We start from the raw sequence: 12,213 nt of genomic DNA on the forward strand, positions 1-12,213 counted from the left end.
ACGGGGAGGGGCGCAGTCCGCCTGCACGGTGACTCTCGGGCTCCAAAATGAAGGCTCTATGGTCCAATCCAAAGCCATCTCGTTTGCACACACACAGCCACCACGCGGGGTCTTTCAGCCCCTCGCTGGGTGTCCCGCCTCCTGCTAATCAAAGGGGATGTGTTCTCCGCTGTGTGACTTCGCTGCGATTTAGGCCGGGAGCCCACCTGCCCGGGGCCGGGGCCAGTGCAATTGCTCCTTCTCCACGGCCCCATTGGGGAACCTTAACACAAAGCCGGTCCTCTTGGAGATCGGCCGGGAGGGGGAGGGGAGATGGCGGGTGTGAGCCCAGCTGCCCTCCCAGAGTCCTTGGGGGGTGGGGGGGGTCCTCTGGCACATCCCCGCACCATTAGTTGGTGTTTGGGGAACTCTTCCTCTCTTCCTCTAGTACAGTGGTCGGCAAACTGCGGCTGGTGAGCCGCATGTGGCTCGCGAGCCGCAGTTTGCCGACCACTGGTCTAGTATAACACTTGCTAAACCACAGTATTCAAGGCGAATGGCTTGGCACCTGCAATAACTCGACTTTCAGATCAGCGGCTGAGCACAAAGAATGCGAACTATTTTGGGTTTCACTCCGTTCACGAAGGGTAAATATATGGTATATTAGGTTGGAATTTCCCGTGCGCACACACAACGTATTGTACCCCTGGTGTAATATAGAGCAAATTGAGCTGATGTGTCACTGAGACATCCCCTGTCGCCAGGCATCACTCACTCATCCGTCAGACACCAACTGAGCATCAAGGCGACAGAGTCTGTGGGATGTTTAACACGTTAAGCGCCAAGCCTGTTTGTCTTCCTTTCCGATTAGCCCGCGACATCCGATGTCACCGATATGCCGGCGGCACCAGTGACTGACAGGTCCAGACCGAAAGTAGAGTGTCAGTCTCTGGTGACGGACGTGGCGCTTAACGTGTTAATGGACGTGATCTCGTTAAGCCCTCCCAACCACCCAGGGAAGCCAGCATCCTTACCCCCATTTTACTGATGCAGAAACTGAGGCTCTGACTGACGAGGTGACTCATTTGTGGCCCAGAGGCCACGGATAATACTGAGCTGTGTCATCAGGAACCTTCCTATCCCCTGCCCCAGACTTCCCTGCCTCCCACACCATCCTTCGGGTTTTAGGGAGACCTCACGTTTCAGGGGTCTCTCCCTGACACCCCAAGTCAAAGTTAGGAGCCCCTCCCCTCTGCTCCTGCAGCTCCTGGGTGGACTGCATCACCCCCTCCCCCAGTGTGGTCTCTGTGAGGATGGTCCTGCCTGCTTTACTCCACAGTAACATCCCCCTGTAGAGCCGGGTGGGAGCAGCCGAATGAATGGATGGATGGATGAGTATAGTTGCACCCACTCATCAGAGGCACCCCTCCCAGAATAAGCCCCCCAGTCTCCTCTGAGGGGCCCGGTTCCTCCTCGCAGGCGGCCAGGCCTTCTGCTGGACCCTCCAGATACAAAAGGGAGTGAGACAGAGGCCTGGGGACCACTGTCCGCTTGCAGAGGCCACTGCCCCCTCCCCCGTGCTGTCGGGCTGTGTGCCGAGGGGCGTGCAGCTGGGGGAGGGGACAGTTCAGAGGTGCAGTGGGGGGTGAGGCCAGTAAGGCTTGGTTAGCCCTACCCGGTTTGGCTCAGTGGATAGAGCGCCGGCCTGCGGACTGAAGGGTCCCAGGTTCAATTCCGGTCAAGGGCACATGCCCGGGTTGAGGGCTCCATCCCCAGTGGGGTCGTGCAGGAGGCAGCCAATCAATGACTCTCTCTCATCGTTGATGTTTCTATCTCTCTCTCCCTCTTCCTTCCTCTCTGAAATCAATAAAAATATATATTAAAAAAAAATAAGGCTTGGTTAGCCCATATAAGTTCCTTACTATGCCATCCTAATAACACAAATGACGTCCCGGGGATCTAGGCGGACCCCTCCTGGCTGCACCTGGTGAGAGCAGCTACATGCACCCTCCCTGAGGGAGGAGTCCCTGTTTGCCAGGGTGCCGCCGGGGCCTATTCCAAGCCACCTTCCCTCTTGCTGCGGCTCTCCCTGGTCTGAATCCCGGATCTGGGGCCAGGCTGAGCTCCCTGGACGGCAGGAAGACTGAGGACAGAAATTGCAGGGGTGGCGGGGTGAGAGGAGGCTTAACAAAACTAAAAGATGGGGAGAGGCAAAGCAGCTGTGTGCGACAGACATTTTTTACTGCCTTCTGCACCTGTCCAGCCGTCTGCCCGTCTCCAGCCCCGAATGCGCCCAGCAATCCATCACCGGTGCTGGCCCCCATCCCTCCACGCCCCAGCGGTCAGGCTGATGGGGGAGGGGGGAGGGCGGGGGGAGGTCAGGCTGACGGGGGAGGGGGAGGGCGGGGGGAAGCATTGACTCCTGCTCCTGAGACGCTCCTCTGACTGCGCCTCACTTTGCTGTGTGTGCTTTGCTCCCAGAAGCCTGAGGGCAGGTCGTGGGGAGGCGGCTTCTGCTGGGAGGGGAACGAGGACTTTCATGGAAGCGTTCTGTTTCGGGGCTCCTGAAACTGTGGCGCTGGATTCTTCAGGCTCTGTTGCGATCCTGAGGGGCCGGGACTGCCTGGCGGCACCCTTTGGTTTTTAAAAGGTTCCATTTCACCTCAAAAAGAATAAGTCACAGCATGTGTTTTAATTGGGGGAACCCAAGGCACTCCGCCATGCCACTTAAACAATGCAACTCAAGAAAGAAATTATAAGGGGAGGGAGAAAAACATTGAAAGAATCATTTGTTATGCAATTGCTTTTTTATCTATTTTTTAATTGAGATAACTAACAGGTAACATTATATCCGGTTCAGGTGTATAACGTGAGGATTTGGTGTTGGTAGACACTGAAATGATGACCACAATTAAGTCCAGTTCACTAACACCTATCGCCACATGGTTACAAAGCTTTTGTGTGTGATGAGAACTTTTAAGATCTACTCTCTTAGCCACTTTGAAAAATACAGTTCAGCATTATGAACTGTGGTTGCCATGCTGTACATTACATCCTCGTGATTTGTTTATCGTATAGCTGGAACTTTGTACATTTTAACCCCTGTTATCCAGTTCTTAAGAGATTCATTTCCCCTAAACTGTGTGTGTGTGTGGTTAGTCACATTTGCTTTAATTTTTCTACAATGCCCTGGTTAGTATACAGCATACATGAACGGTGTGAAGAATATAAGGATCTACAGAAATCATCCTTTTTATTAACGAGATTTTCCCATCGCTGGCAGGGACCGTTCTTCATGGTCAGGGTTTGAGTGTGGGAGCCTGCTAGCACCCAGACCGTACGTATGCATTCATGGCAGGCACAAAGTGAGATTTAACAGGAAACAGTCATACACTTTCAAGTAACTAGAACGATGGATGTTTCCAGATTCTCCTGACCTCTCGGGGGGGCCACTCAGCTCAGGTTTCACGTGGGTTCATTCAGACAGCAACCTTAAAGCCCCCGGATGGCCTAATGGGGTGTCCGCAGGGAAAAGAGCCTTTAGCAGACCTGGGTGTACCAGGACCAGCTGTCGCCGAGACAGCGCGTCCCGCTCACCCACCACGGGACCGGTTTTCACACAGCCAGACGGCGCTGCGGGCAGTCAGATGGACACGCTCACCTCGGGGCGATCGGATCAAAGGCTTTCTACAGCCATCGTGCGAGAGACGGAGGGATGTCAGGGCAGAGCTAACGCACAGCCGGGGTTTCACTTCAGGAACACAGACCCTTCCGTGGAGAGGAGCCCAGCTCATGGGGGAACATTTAAAATATACTTCTTAATATCCGGATGCCTTAAAAAGCAAGAGAAATAAAGATTAGCTTATTCGAAGAAGAAGAAGAAGAAGAAGAAGAAGAAGAAGAAGAAGAAGAAGAAGAAGAAGAAGAAGAAGAAGGGAAGAAAGAAAAAAGAAAGAAAGAAAGAAAGAAAGAAAGAAAGAAAGAAAGAAAGAAGAAAGAAAGAAGGAAGCTGCCAAAACCGGTTTGGCTCAGTGGATAGAGCGTCAGCCTGCGGACTGAAGGGTCCCAGGTTCGATTCCGGTCGGGGGCATGTAACTTGGTTGCGGGCACATCCCCAGTGGGAGGTGTGCAGGAGGCAGCTGATCGATGTTTCTCTCTCATCGATGTTTCTGACTGTCTATCCCTCTTCCTTCCTCTCTGTAAAAAAAAAAAAATCAATAAAATATATTAAAAAAAAAAAAAGAAAGAAGGAAGCAGAAAAACTAGGTGAGCAAAGACTCAAGAGCCATATATATATATATATATATATATATATATATATATATGTTTAAATTGATTTCAGAGAGAAAGGGAGAGGGAGAGAGAGAAAAAAACATCAATGATGAGAGAGAATCATCGATCGGCTGCCTCCTGCACGCCCCCTACTAGGGATGGAGCCCATAACCCAGGCAAGTGGCCTGACTGGGAATTGAACTGTGACCCCCCTGGTTCATAGGTTGACACTCAGCCACTGAGCCAGGCCAGCCGGGCAGACTCAAGGGCCTTGAAACGGCAGGCAGCTAGGTGTGCGGAGTGTGGGGGATGCGTGACCCCTGTGACTAAGGGTCCACCAGCGGACAGAGGAGTGCAGCCTTGAAAGATGACGTGGCTTTAGTCACACTCTTGACCTCGAAAAGAAGCGGAAATCAAGTCAAAACAGCTTGATCGATGGGAAAAAGATGGACCACTTAGGTGCTTCCCCCAGGAGGCCTGTCACCAGCGCCACGTCCCCTAGACCCTGACACTAATTGTATGTGAATGATGAGCCTACGACAGTCAGACCCCAGGTCAATGCGGCCCCCTTCCCTTTGCAGGCGGTACATCCCCGCTGGGCCTCAGGGGCCTTTGGGTGGCCCGGTTTTGGGCAATGTCAGCCTTGAAGTCACTACCAGCAGCTGAGGGTGCCACCCGCTTCCGCAAGCGACACTCGACGGGCGAAACCCCCTCTCTGCGTGCGCCCTGCGGCTTCGGATGCTTTACTGCAAACCACCTCCACATTGAACTTCAAGCTCCTGCAGAGAAGAAGCTGATCAGATTACACGTGTCATCGAGTTTTACTGTTCTCTTGAAATGGGGAGGGAGAAAATGTAATAAAAATGAAAATATTTTCAAAACCGATTTCTTCGGATGTCACTCTCTGAAGAACAGCCTCAGTTTTCGCGTACAGATAGGTCGATAAACAGCCGCAATAAAAAGCCTGTGGCTACAAAAATCTCCTTTTCCCTGAATTTATATAAAACGTTTAGGATAGCGCTGTCCAGCGAGGCCTGCGCACGCCAATCTTCCCGATCCTTTCGCTTGTGCTATGGGTGGTCACGTGTCCCCAGGCCACCGGACCAATGGGGAGGCCGTGTGCTGGGGGGCGGGGCCAGCGTGGGCGAGGGTCTCTGCGTCTGACCCCACTTTCCTGCTCAGACAAGCAGCGTCGCCTTCCTTCTCTCCGCAGCTGAAGGCAGGGAGGCCATGGGCTTGCTGATTCAGCCTCCCTGGGGTTGACCAATAGGAGCATTTCATCTTAACCATGGAAATGAGCCAGGCCCAGCTATACGGGTTCCGGGGTGAAATGACAGGAAGGGCCCTTTTCACCCACTTGTAGGAACAGGTCATAACAGAGGCCTCTCTGTTTGGGGTCCTTGCTTTCCCAGGAAGGTAGCAAATGTCCCCCTCCTCTTCCTCCTCCTCCTCCCTCTCCTCCTCCTCCCCCCTCCTCCTCCTCCTCTTCCCCTCCTCCTCCTTCTCCTCCTCCTCCTCTTCCTCCTCCTCCTCTTCCTCCTCCCCCTCCTCCTCCTCCTCCTCTTTCTCCTCCTCCTCCCCCTCTTCCCCTCCTCCCCCTCCCCCTCCCCCTCCTCCTCCTGCTCCTCCTCCTCCTCCTCTTCCTCCTCCTCCTCCTCCTCCTCCTCCTCCTTTTCCTCCTCCCCCTCCTCTTCCTCCTCCTCCTCCTCCTCCTCCTCCTCCTCCTCCTCCTCCTTTTCCTCCTCCCCCTCCTCTTCCTCCTCCTCCTCCTCCTCCTCCTCCTCCTCCTCCTCCTCCTCCTCTCCTTCCAGAGTGTGAGGTGGCTGGGAAGCAGCACTGAGTTTGTGTCTGGCTCGAGGGAGCTGGTGAGCTTCCAGGTCCCTGGAGAAGTCCAAGCCCCTGCTTTCTCCTGCCTCACCCTTTCCTCCTCGGGCAGCACCTGCCCCCCTGCCCCCCTGCCCCCCTGCCCAGTGCTCCCTCACCCACCCACCTCTGCAGCCCCCGGCTGATGACTCTGGCATCCCTGGCTTAGCCTTTCAGTAGACCTTCCCCCTTTGAAGCCTAGGTCGCTGCCCCAGCCTGCAGGCTCCGCAGCCCATCTCTCCTTGGCCACCCTCACACCTGCCAGGCCCTCGGTGCAGCGCTCACACCTGCCAGGCCCTCGGGTGCAGCGCTCACACCTGCCAGGCCCTCAGTGCAGCGCTCACACCTGCCAGGCCCTCGGTGCAGCGCTCACACCTGCCAGGCCCTCGGGGCAGCGCTCACACCTGCCAGGCCCTTGGTGCAGCGCTCACACCTGCCAGGCCCTTGGTGCAGCTATCCGGCCTTTTTGCTGCTCTCTCCTGCCTCACCGACGTCGCACATACAGCGTTTTCTGTCTGAATCCTCCTCCCAGGGTGCTGGCTGCGGTCATCCTCACAACCCCTTCCACCCCAAAGGCGGGCGCACACCCTCCAGGGGCCTCTGGGCGGCCTGTCCTCCGTCCTCACGCCCCCTGAGCTCCTCTTTCAACCACTAAGCCCCCTCTCCATCCATCACCGTGGAGGGCGGGGCCGAGTTTGGATTTTTGTGTCCTCCCAAGCTAAGAATGGCCTTTACGTGTCTAGAAGGTTGGAGACCGAGACAGCAAACAAAGCAAAGAAGAATGTGTGACGGAGACCGGGTGTGGCTGGCCACGCTTCCGATGGCCTTTTCAAAAAAAGCGAGCTGGCCTCTGTAGAGAACACTGCCTGGTGCATAGTAGGTGCTTAACCAACACCTGCCTAACGAACGGCTGTGTGGTCGGCCGCAGGAGGGCTGTGGTCCGGGAGGAGGGCTCTGTCGTCCTCATGAACAGATGAGCACAAATGAAACTTCAGATCCCGCGTGACCAGTGTCCCGGACAGAAGTCGAGAGCATTTGGGGGTGAAGAAAGACATCCTTCTGACATGTTCGCATCCAAATCCGCCAGAGGCGTTTCAGATGGAAGTAGCCGGGGCGGGGGATGGGGGGGGCACCTCTCTCGGGCGAGTTCCCCCCTGGGTGGCCACATGTTAGAGGAACAGGAGTTGGGGTGACGGGGGGGAGCCAGGCCTGGTGTGTTTCCCTCCCGTTTAATCGACTGATCAGGGGCGTTGTTCGGAGCCAGCACCGCGCACCCGTCTTAAACGTTTGTGCAATTTCATGCCGTTTCTCTAACACGCGCTTTACCAGCTTTGGCGCTCATGGACGCCTTTGAGAAACTGAAGCAGGCTCTGTGACCCGTTTGGCATTCAGAGAGTGTCTCTTGCGGGCCCTGAATGTCAAGGAGACGGAAGAGCGTCTCTAATTAGCAGCGAAGCACAAGGGGCATTCCCGCTTATCCGATAAACAGCCTTCCAGCCAGCCCACGGAGAACACGCAGTCCGCCTCCTGGTCCGTTTCCTCTCGCAGGGGGCCGTCTTGGCACAGCCACTAGCAAACAGAATGCATTTCTGACCCTGAGGTTGTTTCCCGAGCCATTTGCCTGCTCCATTGTGACCATAATTTTGTTTCAGTGAAAACCGGTACAAGAACATAAAGGTGCCCCAGGCAGCAGGGCCTCCAGGCTGGGAAGTAAGAAAGCGGTGGGCGTGTTTCAGGGAAGCGACAGCTCGGCATGGCACCGTGCCCGCTCGGGTGATAGGCCATGAGGCTGGGAGGCTGAGCCGTTGAGACGTGGTGCCCAGGGCGGCCCAGCAAAGGGGTGGACGCTCATGGTGCCAAGAGGGGCTGGCCAGGGCGGGGGGTGACGAGGACGTGGCTGTGCCCCTTGCTTTTGGAACTGTGTGCAATGCACTGGAAGAATGTGGGCAGCGACTTTACACGCGGGCTCCGTTCTACCATCAGGGGACTTCGGGGAAATCGTGTAAAGCACCAGCTCCCAGGCTCCCTCCGGCCCCGCCCCCCACGGCGAAGGACACGCCCTCTCCCACGGGTTCTGCGAGGACTGAGTGAGGACCGACACCCGAGGTGCCCGGAAAATGCCCAGCACTGGGTCGGGGCACAATACACGTTAATTACTGATGCTTCTGTGCCAGGCCATTTCTAAAAGCTTGTTTGGAATAATGATAGCAAAATCCGCTGTGCCAGACTTCATCCTAAAGTTTAAAAAAATTAATTCCTAGAACACCCCCCCCCCGACCCACCCTGTAGAGCGGGACCTACTGCTGACTTTCCTTTTTTATTTTTATTGTTTATTTATTTATGCATTTTATTTATTTCCAAGAGAAAAAGAGAGGGAGAAGGGAGAAAGAGATAGAAACATCAGTGATGAGAGAGAATCATCGATCGGCTGCCTCCTGCACGTCCCACACTGGGAATCAAGCCCGCAACCCGGGCATGGCCTCCTGGTTCACAGGTCGATGCTTCACGCCAGCCGCGCTGCTGTCTTTTCTTTGTAGACAGCAAACAGGCACCGTGAAGGCTGTCACTTGCCAAAAACGACACCGCCACCAAGGGCAGGGCTGGCATTCGAACCCAGAGTGTGTGGCTTGAGTCTTCCCGCAATCACAGAACCCATTCGTCTGTGACACATCCATGGCCCTCGGATCCCCCAAGCAACCCCGAGGTGGCTGGACTCTCTTCATCGCGATCTTCCGTGTGGGGAAGCTGGGGCCCCACCTGACCAGTTGGCCTCGGACAAGCCCCACCAGGACCCTGACCCCAGCCAGAGGCCCTTTCCACTCCCCCGGGGAGGCCCCCTGAGGATTGGGTGCTGCCCTCTGACTGCTTTCATGCCAGAGAAAAAGAAAGCCTCCGATGGGTCTCTTAGAGCAGCGGTGGCCAACCTCTCGGACCTCGCGGACCCCCAGTGATCTGCGGACCACCGGTTGGTGACCGCTGTCCTGGAGCGAGCAGACCCTCAGCTCATCCTCCACATGACTCCCGGGAAAAGTAGCCAAAGGTAGAAATGAAGTTCTGGTAGATTGGGGGGGGGCGGTATGGGGGAGCAGGGGCAGGCAACGAGGACACGTTCCACCCACACCCCAACTCAGCTGCACCCACTCTGTGAAGCCGAGTCCTGGGAAAGGGCCAGCGTCCACCGCCATCGCACCGCCGGGAGAAGGACGATGGGTTCTGGGTTCGACCCTCCCTGCCTTCACTCCTCCAATGTTCGTTGAGTGTCTAGCACAGAGTCAGCTCTGCGCGCGTGTGTGGTGTCTAGCGATTCGGTGACGAGCAGCGAGGTGCGAGTCCCCCTGTCCTGGAACCTCCCTTCCTGTGGAGTGGGACCTGCTCAGGCTGGACCCTAACTTGTGTTGGCAACGGGAAGATGATGACGTCATCGTTTCGTGGCCGGCCTGGAGGCACCTTGCAGGGTCTTGGAGGAAGGGATGTGGGAAGGAAGAAAGGAGAGACAGAGGGTGCAGGGGAAGAAGGGCCTCCTCATCTTCCAGGAAAACGTAACTTTTGAATTCTCCTCCCGCTCCAAACCACACACACATTCACACACACACACACACACACACCCCGCTGGGGTTGCTCAGCCCAGGGGTGCTGGCCAGGAGGGGTCACTCAGAGCCCGTGGCTTGCACTTGGTCCAGCCATTTGCACACGACCGAGCAGACAGCAGGCTAGCGCTGCTCCGCAGCCTCCAGCCCACTATTTACCTCCAAAGAAAATCGTATTTACTGACGCTTTTCCTCTGAAACCTGATGCCAGCAGGCACTGGTCCCAAAAGTGGGGAGTCCGCTTGTCTTTGAAGGACTCCAGCGTTCATTTCTCAAAGTCAGCTATTGGCTTTCTTCTCTGGCTCGGCCGTGTTCAGGGCACCCGGGGACAAGCTGGAGAGGTCCCTGGCTGTCTCCGAGAGAGCTGTCCACTGTCTCCAAGCTGAGGATATAGGACCTCCGTCCTCCTGGGAGCATTTTGGTACTTGGTGGCGGACCTCTGCTCTTCCTTAAGGCTTCAGGCCAGATCAGTAGCGTGAAAAGGTGACAGGAGGTCAAAGAACACTCACCCTCCACCTCCTGGCTTGAGAAAATGTCAGAACAGGAGGAAACGTGGACGCAGACAACAACTCGTGTGTCCAGCTAGAATAAAAATGGTTAGCCTGGCCGGCGTGGTTCAGTGGTTGAGCATCGACCTATGAACTGGTTCGACTCCCAGTCAGGGCACATGCCTGGGTTGCAGGCTCAATCCCCAGTAGGGTGCGTGCAGGAGGCAGCTGACCAATGTTTCTCTCTCATCATTGATGTTTCTGCCTCTCTCTCCCTCTCCCTTCCTCTATGAAATCGATAAAAATCTATTTTGAAATACATCATAGAGACCGTCTGTCTTGGTTAAGCAAGGGGGCCGGGGGATTGGGGTCTGCCATCCACTCGCTGTGTGACTAAAGCCAACGTTGATGTCTCTGGGTCTTATAATGAAACCAGGACTGCCGGGCAATATGATCTGTGAATGTCCTTCATCTGTGAAAAACGCCACCTGGTTGATTGAATAAATCATTGCGCGTTGAAGAAGCATCTCTGAATTACAGCGCCAATGGGCCTCCCTGACAGGCAGAGCTGTGACACAGGGGAAGGAGCAGGGAGGTCGTGCGCCCCCTACAGGGACCTGATGGAATTGCACCTCCCAGGAGCTGAGCAGAGCCTTCCCACTGGGAATGGCTTCCAAGGATGCCACACACCTGCCGTGACCTCCACACCCTCCCCCAGGGGAGGGAGGGCTCTGGTTAAGAAGCCCCCTGCCTACAAGCCCAGGAGGCCACCCCCTCCACCCTCTGGGCCCAGGCTGTGTGAGGGTGCCCTGGGATTGCCCGGTGTCTTCAGGAATCCCTGGATGTGACCTTCCGAAGGCTGGGGGCTTGGGACAGACAAGCTTTTGTCGGTCTAGAACAGTGGTCGGCAAACTCGTTCGTCAACAGAGCGGCAAACCGCGGGCGGCTCGCGAGCCGCAGTTTGCCGACCACTGGTCTAGAACAACCGTTTTTGGATTTTGATTGTTATTTTTGCTACTTGTTCTATTTACTCAAAATTGATTTTGCAGAGAAACTGGGACGGTTTGTTTTTCGGGAGGAAAGAATAAGAGGGCAGCCTTGGGACATGTTTCTTCTTGGGGGCTTTGCCCAAAGGCCAGAACCACACTTGAGGCTGCTGAGAAGGGCTGCCCCACTGGCGGAGCCGGCAGCTTCCCCGGAAACACAGAAGTGTATGACCTCCGTGGCCAGCTAAACAGGAAGGGCAAACCCTGCCGTTCCCTCAAGTCGCGGCAAAGCAGGGAGATGGTGCCGGAGGCAGACGGACCCAAGAAACCCACCGACCACCGCGCTGTGTCCTTTATTTATTTTTTTTATATATTTTATTGATTTTTTACAGAGAGGAAGGAAGAGGGATAGATAGTCAGAAACATCGATGAGAGAGAAACATCGATCAGCTGCCTCTTGCACACCTCCTACTGGGGATGTGCCCGCAACCAAGTTACATGCCCTTGACCGGAATCGAACCTGGGACCTTTCAGTCCGCAGGCTGACGCTCTATCCACTGAGCCAAACCGGTTTTGGCCGCGCTGTGTCCTTTAAATGGGTGGATTGAAGACACGAGGATTCTCTCTCAATCGGATTATAATCCCCGCAAACACACCCAGTGACCAGGGAGCTGTCCACGGGGCGGGTGCTGAAGGGCGTTGAGTGACTGCCCAAGGCGGTGCCTCATCCAAGGACTCGGGGCATCTCCGTGCACCAGGCAGTCCCTCTGCCCCGGTGCCAGCCCAGCGCAGCCAGGAATGCCTTCCAGCTACACCTCCACCTGCCAAACTCCGGTGCTTCTTGTAAGGCATGGTGTTTGGGCTGCTGCGTCTGGCAATTCACCCAACCCCTCCGGCAGGCTAGCCACGTGTCTGTTCCTCCGCTCTCGGCCTGGTCACCCTGCAAGGCCATTGGAGGAACACCTATCCCCCTAACCTGCCGACGAGGCTTCCGCTCCTTGAAGGCAGGAGCTGACACATGTGCATCTGAGTGTCCAC

This window comes from Plecotus auritus (assembly GCF_963455305.1).
Source record: "Plecotus auritus genome assembly, chromosome: 9".
NCBI lineage: Eukaryota > Metazoa > Chordata > Mammalia > Chiroptera > Vespertilionidae > Plecotus > Plecotus auritus.